We start from the raw sequence: 12413 nt of genomic DNA, 5'->3' as shown, positions 1-12413 counted from the left end.
AGAGAAATTTGTGTATGCCATGATGGCAGAATTCAAAAACAAACCTCTAGAACTTGACAATACCATGCCCCAGGAACTATATGAGATAGTTGAGAATAAATGATACTATTGTCTAAAAATGGAAAGGGAGATCAAAGAATCTACCCTAGCTCAAGTAAAGCCTGACATGACAAAAGGACAAATAACAAAGGCTAATAAGAAACATGGTGTCAAATTTGCACCTAAGTATAGAGCCTTCAACATCCTACAAAATAAGATTGAGGATGTGGTAAAATAAATCCACACAATTGTGGAAAACAATTTATAAAATAACTAATGATAAGGAAGAGGAAGCAAATAAGGCCAAGGCCACTACCAAGGAAAAGGAAATAGAAGCAAAGAAAGGAGAAGAAGAGAAACAAGAGGAAGAAAAGGAAGCAACAACAAGAGTTGAAGAAGAAAAGAAGAAAGAGGAGGAAGATAAGAAAGAAAAAGGTGAGGAGGAAGGAACACAAAAAGAAGATATGGAAACAACTTAACAACAACAAGAAGAGGAATAGAGTGTGCAAGACACACAAATTCCACCTCCTAGCCCTCCTCATATAACAATCACACCTATAGATACAATAACTATTAAGGATGTTCCTAACAATTCAGCTCAGAACATCAATCCCCTAATTGTAGAGAATCTCTCCAAGGTCCTTCACCAATCCACTTTACAAGCATAGTTATGCACAAGCCCTATATTGATGAGTGTAGATGAACTAGAGAAGGTAGTAGCAGAACCACAAAGAGAAAGGTGAAACCAAATGAACCACCTTTCACCTATACAACTAGTAGCACTAAAATTTTGATGCTTCCACCACCTCCAGCAGTAGGTGATATATTACAGAAGCCAAGTGCAGAGGAAGGAAAATTTGATGAGAAGGAGGATACATCAAAGAAAAAGGAGTAGGCCACCATACAAAAATTGGTAGAACTACCAAAGATAGGCACTGCTACAAAGACCCTTCAAAAGCTGAGCACTAAAGCCATACCATTGCAAATCTCAACTCCAAGTTCAAGCTCAACTAGAGTAGCTAGGGTACTTCACTATGGAGACCCCAAATTAGATGAAGACATAATAATACCTTCCTATGACTCCAAGACCATCACCATGGCTCAGATCATTGAAATGCAAGATGCTTTAGATAAAAGGAAGAGGTAGGAGATACTCAAAAAAGAGTATAAACACAAGCAAGCATTGAATGAAATTAAGGACATCTTTATGGATGCATTCAACTTGCAATCACCAAATGAAGCAAAGCCCATAATAGAACAACTATCTGATATAGTTGACCAGGTGACTAGTGAAGACCAAGACGCCAATGTTAAACTTATGGAATGCTCTAAGAGAAAATTTTAGGGGAAAGTAAATGAGAAGATATCAAGTGGTATAGCACTTGAACAAGTAGAGTTGGCCAAGAAAATTGACAAGGTCAAAGCTGTACTTGAGAACATTTTCTCATTATACAAGAAGTTGTGTGATTTTTCCAACTTCACACAAGAAACAAATCAAAGAATATAAAGCTTGGAAAGAAATTTGAATATTTCTAGCATGTAACTACCAAAAGATCCAGCTCAAAGTGAGAAGCATTTGCACAATCACTTCACACTCAAAGGGAGCTAGCTGTACTCATAGCAGAGGAAGCCAATATAAAGGCTAAATTAATGCAGATTCAATCCTCTATCACCCCACATTTGGAGGTCCTCCACAAGGAGCAAGTATATGCATAGACAGTTTTAAAGAAAGATCCAAATCTTTCTACATTGGATGGATTTGTACATCTTGCTACAAAGACTGCCATCTAGCACAAGTCACTTGACTTTGCTTTAGAGAATTGGGATGCAACTTTGAAAAAAATAATAGAGGTAAACAACACATTTTTGGTGAAATATGGTATTACTCCGTATAACTCTTTGACATTAGTGTCAAAAAGGGGGAGATATATGTTTTAGGGGAGATATAAGGGAGATATAATATTTTGATGAAGATATAACTAAGGGGGAGAATACTATAAATTTTGATTACATTCTTTCATTCATTTTGAGAATAAAAAGGAAAGTTTGTAGATAGCCAAAAGGGGGAGATAAGTATATGGAAGATATCTCTATTCCATATAAGATCTAATACAAAATGTAGGAATTCCATAGCTCTGATAGATTAGATATAGAACATAGGTACATAATACAGGAACAGGGAAAAAGACAAAGAGTATTAGATACATCAGCATAGAATTTTGGTTTCAATAATGTCAAGGCACAATCAACTTGGGGGGAGTAACAAGGTATTTTAATTTTTTTTTGAAATTTTGCATATATGCTGAGCATAATGAAAAATGTACTCATAAGGTCAGTTCAATAATGCATAGTTAAGTGTTTTTGACACTCATGTCAAAGGGGGAGATTGTTGGTCTTAGAATGGTTTTGAAATTTGAGTTTCAACACACTTAACCACTTCTTACATTAAAGCCAAGTACACTAAGTATGCCAAGTCACAGTGTGTGTGGAGCCAGTATTTCAACACATGTCGAGTGACTTCAAGTGCCAAGTAAGCAATAGATACCGAGTGATATATAGGTGCCGAATCACATTTGATGCCGAGAAATTTAGAGTGCTTCTTATGCCGAGTGATCCAGAACTATACATGTGTCGAGCAAGATAGAATGTAATAGGTGTCGAGCAATCCAGGATCAAACATGTGACGAGCACCAGTAGTCTAGTATGTGTCGAGTAACACAGAATCAACATATGAGTTTGTACCCTCAAAAAGTTAGATGTAAACCATTTTTGGAGCCGACATAGAAGGATTTTGAAGGTGAACAAGGATAAGATCAAATCTTTTTCATTTCTTATGTGATCAACATGCAACTAATCAAAAAAATGGAAGAGGCATGCAACCAATGAGAAATGCAAGGAATGAGTGGGAACTTAAGATTCAATATGGATCGTAGATCCATACCTAACCTTAAGTCTTCACAATCTTTAAAAGGAGGATGAAAACCCCATTGTAAGCATGGAAGAGAATAGTGTATGGGTAAACTATAGCAAAATTTAGTGTGAAGTATGAAAGACTTAGAGGAATAGAGCAGTAATTACATATCCAATTGATCAGAACAAAGGAAGGGACACGATCACATATTAGATCTCAAAGGATCAAGATTAGAATGAGTAGATCAAGGCCTTAAATCAGAAATTGGAGGTTGTGAACAATCAGGTCAAAGGTTTCTAATACTCTCTAACCATCATATTAGATAGTGAAAATCTTATGTTGATAGGTTAGCTTAACAACTACTTTGTAGATCCTTTGAAGATGTGACTAAATCCTTTAATAGGGTGACACTTCATGTCAAGTGTTTGTAAATCTTCTAACTAGGTCACTATTGACATAGTGTAAAGCTTTTAATAGGGCAGGCCTTTCATAGGGCAGACCATCAGAAGTGGTCAAATAATTATTTTTGTAGTGATTTTGTGGGTATCATCCCCACCCTAGTTTTACCTTCTTATTCTTGGAGGATTTCTGGGTTACCAAATTTGGTGTTATGTGTGTTGATGGATGTGTTTACTTCATGTTTATTTGATATGTTTACATGCATGTAGTTTACTTTCAGTTATTTGTTTTAAAGGAATTGTTGAAAAGGTTAAAAGTGTGGTACTTCTCATTCACCCCCGCCCCCGCTCTTAGAAGTACTCTTCCCATTTTGAACATTCCAACACTTTAAGTTTTATTGCAAGAAGTGATTGTAGTTGCAACCACTATTTATGATGGTGAGATGTTGAGAAAACTAAAGAAATTAGTGATTGGTACTACAAGAAGATTTGCAAGCAATCAATATTATAAAATCAACTAGAGAATGCATAGCATGCAAAAGTTGTTTTGGTAATTAAAAATTTGAGTCCAAAGATAGGTGCCTAGTAAAGAAAAGAAAGATATTGTATTAGGAAAAAGAATACATGGGATCTCACAATTGGGAATACCTTTTCAATCTCAGTTGTTTAGGTTGGTAGGTACTAAAGGAAAATATGCTAGAGAATTGGAAGGGAGGTACACAAAGTCTTAGCTTTTGGTTAGCTTTTCTAATAAATGACTTGATAGTGAATTGCATATTCTTTTCCCCTCTTCCACACTTCCCTCCCTCCTCCCCCACTATAGGCAGGGACTCAAGCTTCTTGCGCAACCCTTGTTATAATTTTCTACGGGAGTGATGACTTTTTGGGATATTTGGTATTTTCATATTGGTCATTAATTTTTTATTCATCTAGAATTATTTTTAAAATAGGAAAGTGGTATGTGTGTTCTACTTGTTGTTTACAATTGAATATCTATATATCACATGTGTACTTACTACTCTAAATAATGTGTCATTGTATTATTCCATCTTTATTTCAAATTCTTTCTTTTTGTTATTTTATTTCCTTTCCCACTTTTTGGTTAAAATATCACACCTTTAAATTTTAAACTTATATCATGTATAGGGGAGTTGTACATCAAAAGTTCAAATGAAAATTATTCTTTAAGAAGGATAGTTTACACAATTATCTATGGTTTTTATTTGATAGGGCCTTATATAGTTAAAAAAAAAAGATATTGAAAAGACAAATCTATTAACCTACAAGATCCAATAATAAGCCAAAACGTGCACTTAGAAGATTTAACTCCTATAATACCATCTCAGTTGCAAGAGGAACATGTCTTTTACTGGGAACATGATCCTTTCAGATGGTTTATCACATGAAGCACAAGCACAAACACTTGATCTTGATGAAGCAATCATTATCACTAAAGATGCTTCTTACCCCTTTAGAAAAGGGTTTGAACTCCTTTTTTGTACAATATATTGATCTATTTGAGAGATTCATTTTTACACAAGCTATCATTAAGGTCAATAGTCTATTTGAGTGACTCATTTTTTAATAAGATAACATTAATGTCAATTTTAATTTTGTCACTATATCCTAATTAGAAGTCGTAACTATCATTTACAATTAATTCTTAAGATAGATAAAAAACTCCTAATCTATCTTTAACACACCCTTTAAAGAATCACCCCTTTTCCTATAATTATATGCCCTCTTCTTTCAATACGCCACAACAAATTACAATAAATTTTAAACTCTATTTAGATTTTAATAAATTATAATACAACCTAATTGTATTTTATTATAACCCTATGTGTTTATACTCTATTATCAAGCATTTCAATCAAAGCAAGAATATATACTCTTTTAAAATAAAAATAATCAAATTGGCTTCCTTATGGTTTAGCCGTGCTTTCAAGTTAAATCACATGGGATGATATGCTTAAGGCATGTGAGGCCTTGTTAGATCACTGTGCATGTGCTAGGACCATTTGTCCTAGTCCCACCATGGTGAGTGGGTGATGTTAGTACTACCTCAACTTTCCATATATTATCATTCCAAATCACCAAGTGGTCCATACTATCACCATCTCATTCAATTAATGCCATGTTATTTTGACACACAAACCAATGGTTAATAAATGTTGTCAACACATGCTATAATGTGAAGGGATAGATCACAATTAAAGATTTAGGAGGACCCTTATTGGAAGCTTGTGCCCAACCAACATGCTTTCATTTCCTTGAATGTTAGCAAAAGACTACATTCCAAATACCCACCGCCGTTGAGAACTACTATTTAAATCTAAAACCAAAAATAGATGGAAGAATAGAATTTTCTACGTGTGATTATTTAGGATTATAATTTATTTTGTATTTTAATCAAACAAAGAATAAATGGTTACACATGGAAATTGATAAACACATTCAACAGATACAACAGTCTATTTTGGATAGTAGCTAAAAACCCCCGAATTTGTTTTTTGGATACAAGTGCTTAAAATAAGTAATGGTTAATGAGGGAAGACTATAAGATGATAAAGTCAATAACAGATCTAGAGTAGTATAAAATAATAATAATAATAATAATACTTGTATGATTGAAATAGGAACAAAAGGGCTTCAATGTCTACGCTTTGATTGTGGTGTCAGTGTCTTCAGTTTGATTTGGTAATGCGTAATTGGATTTCTTTCTCCCCAATATAAGAGATTGGTGCATGGAACATTTTCATGGTTTTTCTATAGATTTCTTTAATAAAATAGGTAGAATTGTTTTGAAATATCTTTGGTTTGGATTTTTTTATCTATTTAAAAGTGGTTATAAAATTAAGAAATTTAATATTGTAGATGTTGTTTTGGAGGTTTGAATATTGATTTTTAATAAGAGAGTTCATTAATCTAATCAATTAGGTTTAATCTTTTTAATTAGACACGTCCCTCTCTCTAATTTTGTGAGTTCAAATAATTTATTCCACAAAGTATAATGATTATATTATAAAATATTTTAATTATTATGATTATATTATAGAATTACTTTTATTAAATGATATATTTGGATATACTTCTATAAAATATATCTTTAAAAAAAAATAGTATTTACATCATCATATCAATGCAAATAAAAGCATTAGCATAAAATAAAGTTAAAATTATAAGAGCCTCAATCATAGAAGATAGATCATCTTACGCTTTAGCATAATATATATTTTACAAAGATGCGCTCTTGTAAATAGCATTTTACAATCTTCTTTTAGAATTTCCACTCCTATAATGATATTACACTTCTACTTTAGTTTTTCAAATGAAGTTTATTTAACAAGCTTAATAGATTAGTTTCATGAATAACATTGTTATAATTGATTAGTTAGTAGAAATGTGAAGTAACTAAATAGTAAAAGTATGATCCAAACTTAAAACACCAAAATACATAATCTACATGATAAAAAATAGAAATAGAAATAATAATTAAGGGAGCTTATGATGCAGAAACATCTTGGGTTGCATTTCTATCTTGCTCGACAGATATGTGCTCGGTTTATCAGTGTGAACCTATTTGGTGACTTCATTGCAAATTGGCTCGGTGAAGGTGTTTGTGTCTTCATTCACCAGATGGCTCGAGTTCTTTCACCAAGTGATTACTTTTTTGTGTTCATCGAGTGCCTCAGTGACTCTTTGTTGTTGTTGTTCGGTGATGTCTTGATCTTCTTTTACCGAGTTGTCTGTTTGGTTCTTATTTGTGAGTTGACTTGTGTATTTAATTCGAGGTTGTGATTTAATCTACTGGATTGATCATTGGAATGTGTGTAGATTGTTATGTGGTCAACCTTCTTCATATGATTCTTTTGTACATCATTTTGGCAAGTATAAATATAAGATCTTGGTCTAGGTTTTGGGTGAGTTAGTGAGTTCAGTAAACAAAAAATGGGAGTTAGAATCTATAAAAGGAGATCATAGATCTCGCATGTTGGGGGTTATTTCTTGTGTATTTGAATTTTTGTATTGGTCATAACCCATAAGACCTCACAATTGGGCATGTATGATGAAAAATTGATGAATTGTAATGTCTCGCCCGGAGATCCTTGGAAACAAGGATTCAAATCAAGCCAAGATATATATATATATATATATATATATATATATATATGTATGTATATATTTTACAAGTATGAATGTACAAGACAACATCATACAGGGATCACAAAGATTGCAACAAAAGACTTCAACACAATCCCGGCAACCAACGAATCTCCGAATGCCACTACCCAACCGACACACCCAAACAAAAGCCAACAACCATCACAACAAGATGAGGGCCCAAGAAATGACCACTCATCAACAAAACACCAAGCTGGGGTAAAATGAAGAATCTCAAAATTTGGCTAAGCCTGAAATCCTGAAGCCCTGAAAATTGGCTATGTCTGAATTTTTGAAGCCTTGAAATTTTCTAGAATCCATAACTTATCTCCGCGAGGTCTGAAACCTATCTCAAATGATTTGTCACATATATTAAAATATATCTTAAGTATAAGTTTATAAGAAATTAAATATACGTCAACTTATACTTAAACGATATATTTTAAACCCCAAGAGACTAAAATAGAAACACGAAAACTCGATTTCAAGAGAAACCGACCGAGTTCAAAATGCAATAGCATAGGGTCGAAGAACACCCAAAAGGGTATCCAAAACCACTCTCAAAAAGATCGGATCACGAAGAAAAGTGCCCGCTAATGGCACGCACAAGTTTTTCACAAAAATCGTGCGACACTTTTTACTAAGGGAGGGCGATACTTCTCCTTAAGGTGTGCGACACTCTTCCAATGTTGTACGGCATTTCTCAAGAAGGCATGCGACACTTTTCAACATCGTACGACATTTTTCAAGAAGGCGTGCGACACTCTTCCAGTGTCGTACGACATTTCTCAAGAAGTCGTGCGATACTTTACAGTGTCGTACGACATAGTTTGCATGGGCATGCGATACTTTTTAAAGAGTCGCACCATGCTGAATAATGTCGCCCATAGAAACACGAAAACACTCCCAGAAGCAAAAAGGACCAAAATAGAGCAAAGAACCTCCACACCAGGGAGTACCGGATCCACAAAGGCTCGAGGAATGAACACTCGAGTGCAAGAACAACACAGAATGAAGAATATCAAACCATCTAAACTACAGCGGCAAAGAACACACTGAATATAAACATCGCAGAGAACAAAAGCAACATCGCAATGTACATAAATACATCTCAGGAACAAAATAACCAAACTAAGTACGCGGTTCCTCCCAACCGTCAATAGCATCATAAGACCATCATGGATCCTAGCCATCCCCCATGTGTAACATCCCAAGCCACCGACCAGATCGTCGGTCCTGTCGTAATAGGGACGTCACTACTAAAAACATGCAACAATATAAGCATAAGAAAATCTAACATGCTAGTGATAACTTCTCGATAATTTTGAAATAGTTTACCTAGATGATATTTTTTTATCTTTAATAAGATATTTGAGGAGTATATAATGTATATTTGCAAGGTGTTTGAGAAGTTGAGGAAAGAAGAGTTGCTAATAAATCTAAAGAAGTGTAGTTTTGTTAAGAAGGAGTTGGTGTACCTAGGATTTGTAGTTTTAGTGGAAGGTCTAAAAATGGATCTAGAGAAAGTGAAGGATATCCTTGAATGACCTACTCCAAGGAGTGCTATGGAGGTAAGATATTTTCATGAATTGACTAAATTTTATAGAAATTTTATTAGATCTTTTAGTAGTATTTGTAAACCCTTGATTGAAATGATGAGAGGGGATAGGAAAGGATTTAGGTGGATTATATGATCAAATAAGATTTTTAATATATTGAAATAGAAAGTTATAAAATAACCTATTTAAAAAATTTTAGATTTTAATGAGTTGTTTCAAGTAGACTATGATGCTAGTGGTACTACACTAAGAGTTGTCTTGAACAAAAAAGGAAGACTTCTTGCTTGTTTTAATGAGAAGATGAATGCTACAAAAAGAAGGTACTTTTTATGATCAAGCATTAAAGAAGTAGAGACACTAGCTTCTTCCTTAAGAGTTTGTTTTACATACTAATCATCAAGCTTTGTAATATTTGAATAATAAAGGAAAATTGAACCAAAGTCACTTGAAATGGGTTGAGTTTTTGTAGAGTTATACATTTTTTTGGAAATACAGGAGTGGGAAGTCTAACATAGTTATATATGCTCTTAGTAGGAGACAATTTTTCCTATTAGAGATATAGATTAAGGTGGTTGGATTCAAGGAAATCAAAAGTTTGTATCTAGAGCATCCCAACTTTGGTGAAGCTTAGAAAGCTTGTACACAACCTATTATACTTGACAAGACCAAGTGGTTAGATTTCATAATATAGGATGGTATGTTGTTCAAAGGAAGTTAGTTTTGCATTCAAAGAAATTTAATGAGGGATAATCCCATAAAGGAGAAGCATATTGGAGGATTCCATGGACATTTTGGTAGATATAAGACCATTTCTTTGGAAGTAAAAAAATATTACTAGCCACGGTTGTAGCAAGATGTCAAAAGGTTTGTAGAAAGTTGAAAAATGTCTAATAACATAAGGAGTAAAGAAGAATATTGAGTTGTATCAACCATTATCTATACTAGAGAAGCTATGGGAGGATGTCAACATAGATTTTGTTCTTAGTTTACCAAGGAATTGGTGAGGGAATGCCTTGATATTTGTGGTTTTTGAAAAGTTTTCAAAGATGGTATATTTCATTCACTACAAGAAGAAAGTTGTTTTTTAGAGAAGTGGTGAGACTACATGGTCTTCTAAAGAGTATAGTTTCATATTGAGATACCAAGTTTGTTGGGTATTTCCTGCATACATTTTGGAAGAGGTTGAAGACATATTTGAAGTTCATCTCATCACATCATCCACAAAATGATGGAGAGACAAAGGTGGTGAATAAGAGTTTGGGGAACTTGCTAAGATGTTTGGTTGGGGACAAACCAAAAGGTGGGGATTTGATTTCACCAAAGGAAGAATTCATTTATAATAATTTTGTCAACAAGATTATTGGTAAATCACCATTCTACATTATATATGGGAGTGTTCTAAGAAATTATTTTGAATAGTAGAATTTGGGAAAAGGAGAGACAAGTATTGTTAAAGAAGAGGATTTTGCCACACATTTAAAAAATGCCCATTAGGAGGTGAGGAAGAACATTACAAGGATGAATACACAATACAAGGATAAGTCATGTGAGAAAATGAGGTATAAGATATTTTAGACTATGGATGAAGTCATGGTTCATTTGAGCAAGGAGTGTTCTCTAGTAGGAACATATTGAAAGATGAAAATGAAGAATTTCAAACAATGCAAGATACATAAAAAAAATGATTCCAAAAATGCCTATGAAGTAGAGTTTCCTATTGAAATAAATATTTAACTAGTATTTAGAATTTCAAATACAATAGAGTATCATGAAGGAGGTGATGGAGGTGAAGTTACAGAACCACAATGGAGTATTCTAGCAACTACTTTGTTTATAAAGGAGATTGAGGAGACATTGGATAGTTGTGTTGGCAGAAGTACAAGGAACATGACGTATGAAGAATATCTAGTCAAATAAAAAGAGATACTTGTAGAAGATTCAACATGTATAACAAGTGAAGAGGTTGACCATCTTGGTTTTCCAATAAGCACCTGAGAGGTGATGGGGTCACTTCTCAATTTACCCAAGGTTTTTGATGTAAGAGCATCCTAGGTGTAAGAAATCTTACAACACCCAAAAATATTTCCTTTCTATTTCTTAAATAAGGGTAATCCAAGTGTAGAGTTTTTGTTTTTGGAGGATTTCTACTTAGTAAGTTAGTCATGCAAGCTTGGAATATCATAATTTTAGAGGTGGAGGTTCATCTTGGATATATCATCCTACCAGTTAAGGTTCACTACCATATCATGAGTATTTGTGAAGTTATTGCAAATTTTTGGTGTGAAATTTTGGTACAAAAATAGAAGGCTTGATTTTGAAGGCCTTGGATGCTCCAAATGGGCTCCAAAATGAGGTCAGCTAGAGCTTATAGAAGTAAGCCCTTGTAAATTAGAAGTTGAGGATTCTAGAATGGGGTCGTAATAGCTAGTCAACTCAATGTTTCACAAGTTATGGTCTCTCAAAGTTGGGCCACATGAAAATTCTAAAATAAATCTCATGATTATTTTGATCTTACTCTATATGCAATTTTAGGGTTGGTTGGTCTCAAGAGTTAGGGTTTTATGTCTAGAACCATCTTGAGTAGTATGAAATTGCCTATTTAAGCAATGCTCATAGGCTATCTAGGACAACTTTAGGTGATAGTATGATACCCCAAAATTGGTACATTGCTATGATAAACCAATTCTAGTCTATTTGATCAATCCTAAGACCTATTTTACTAGGCAACTCTGATTCTAATAATCACTACTTGACCTAAGTGTCAAATCTAGAAAACCATAATCTATATTAATTACACTCTTTATTTAATTCCTAAGTATTGACTCAAATTAGCTACATTAAAGGTAAGAGCCTACAACACAACGATAACTTGTGAGCCTCTCATCAGGGAGGTCTTGGGTTCGAAACTACTCAAGCTTAACAAATGATAATAATTAATCTTCACAAATAATAATAAATAAATGATAAATAATCAAGTCTTTGGCTGATTACCTATCCAAAATAAATAAATTAGCTACATTAAACCTATTAATTAAGTTTAATTTAATTAGAAGTTCTCATTCTTCAAGTAAATTAAAATTACCTTTTTAGCTAATGTACAAGGGAATTAAATGTATTTGATTTAATAAGATATATCCTCAATTAAATTTATTTAACTTAATTATTCAATTAATTAAGACTATGCATTTATAGGGTCATATGCTATTCTATTAAATTAAATATACTCTCCAAATTCTCTCTTCAGTTCAAAAATGGAAACTCTGAGTGAACTAGATTGGAAATGGAATTACTTCAATTAACTCTTTCTCACACTCAGAAGAGGATCAATTAAATCTCCATAAC

The sequence above is a fragment of the Cupressus sempervirens genome, chromosome 3 (genome assembly GCF_028749045.1).
Source record: "Cupressus sempervirens isolate cs-2001-9-10 chromosome 3, ASM2874904v1, whole genome shotgun sequence".
Classification (NCBI taxonomy): domain Eukaryota; kingdom Viridiplantae; phylum Streptophyta; class Pinopsida; order Cupressales; family Cupressaceae; genus Cupressus; species Cupressus sempervirens.
Note: the sequence above shows the minus strand (reverse complement) of the source record.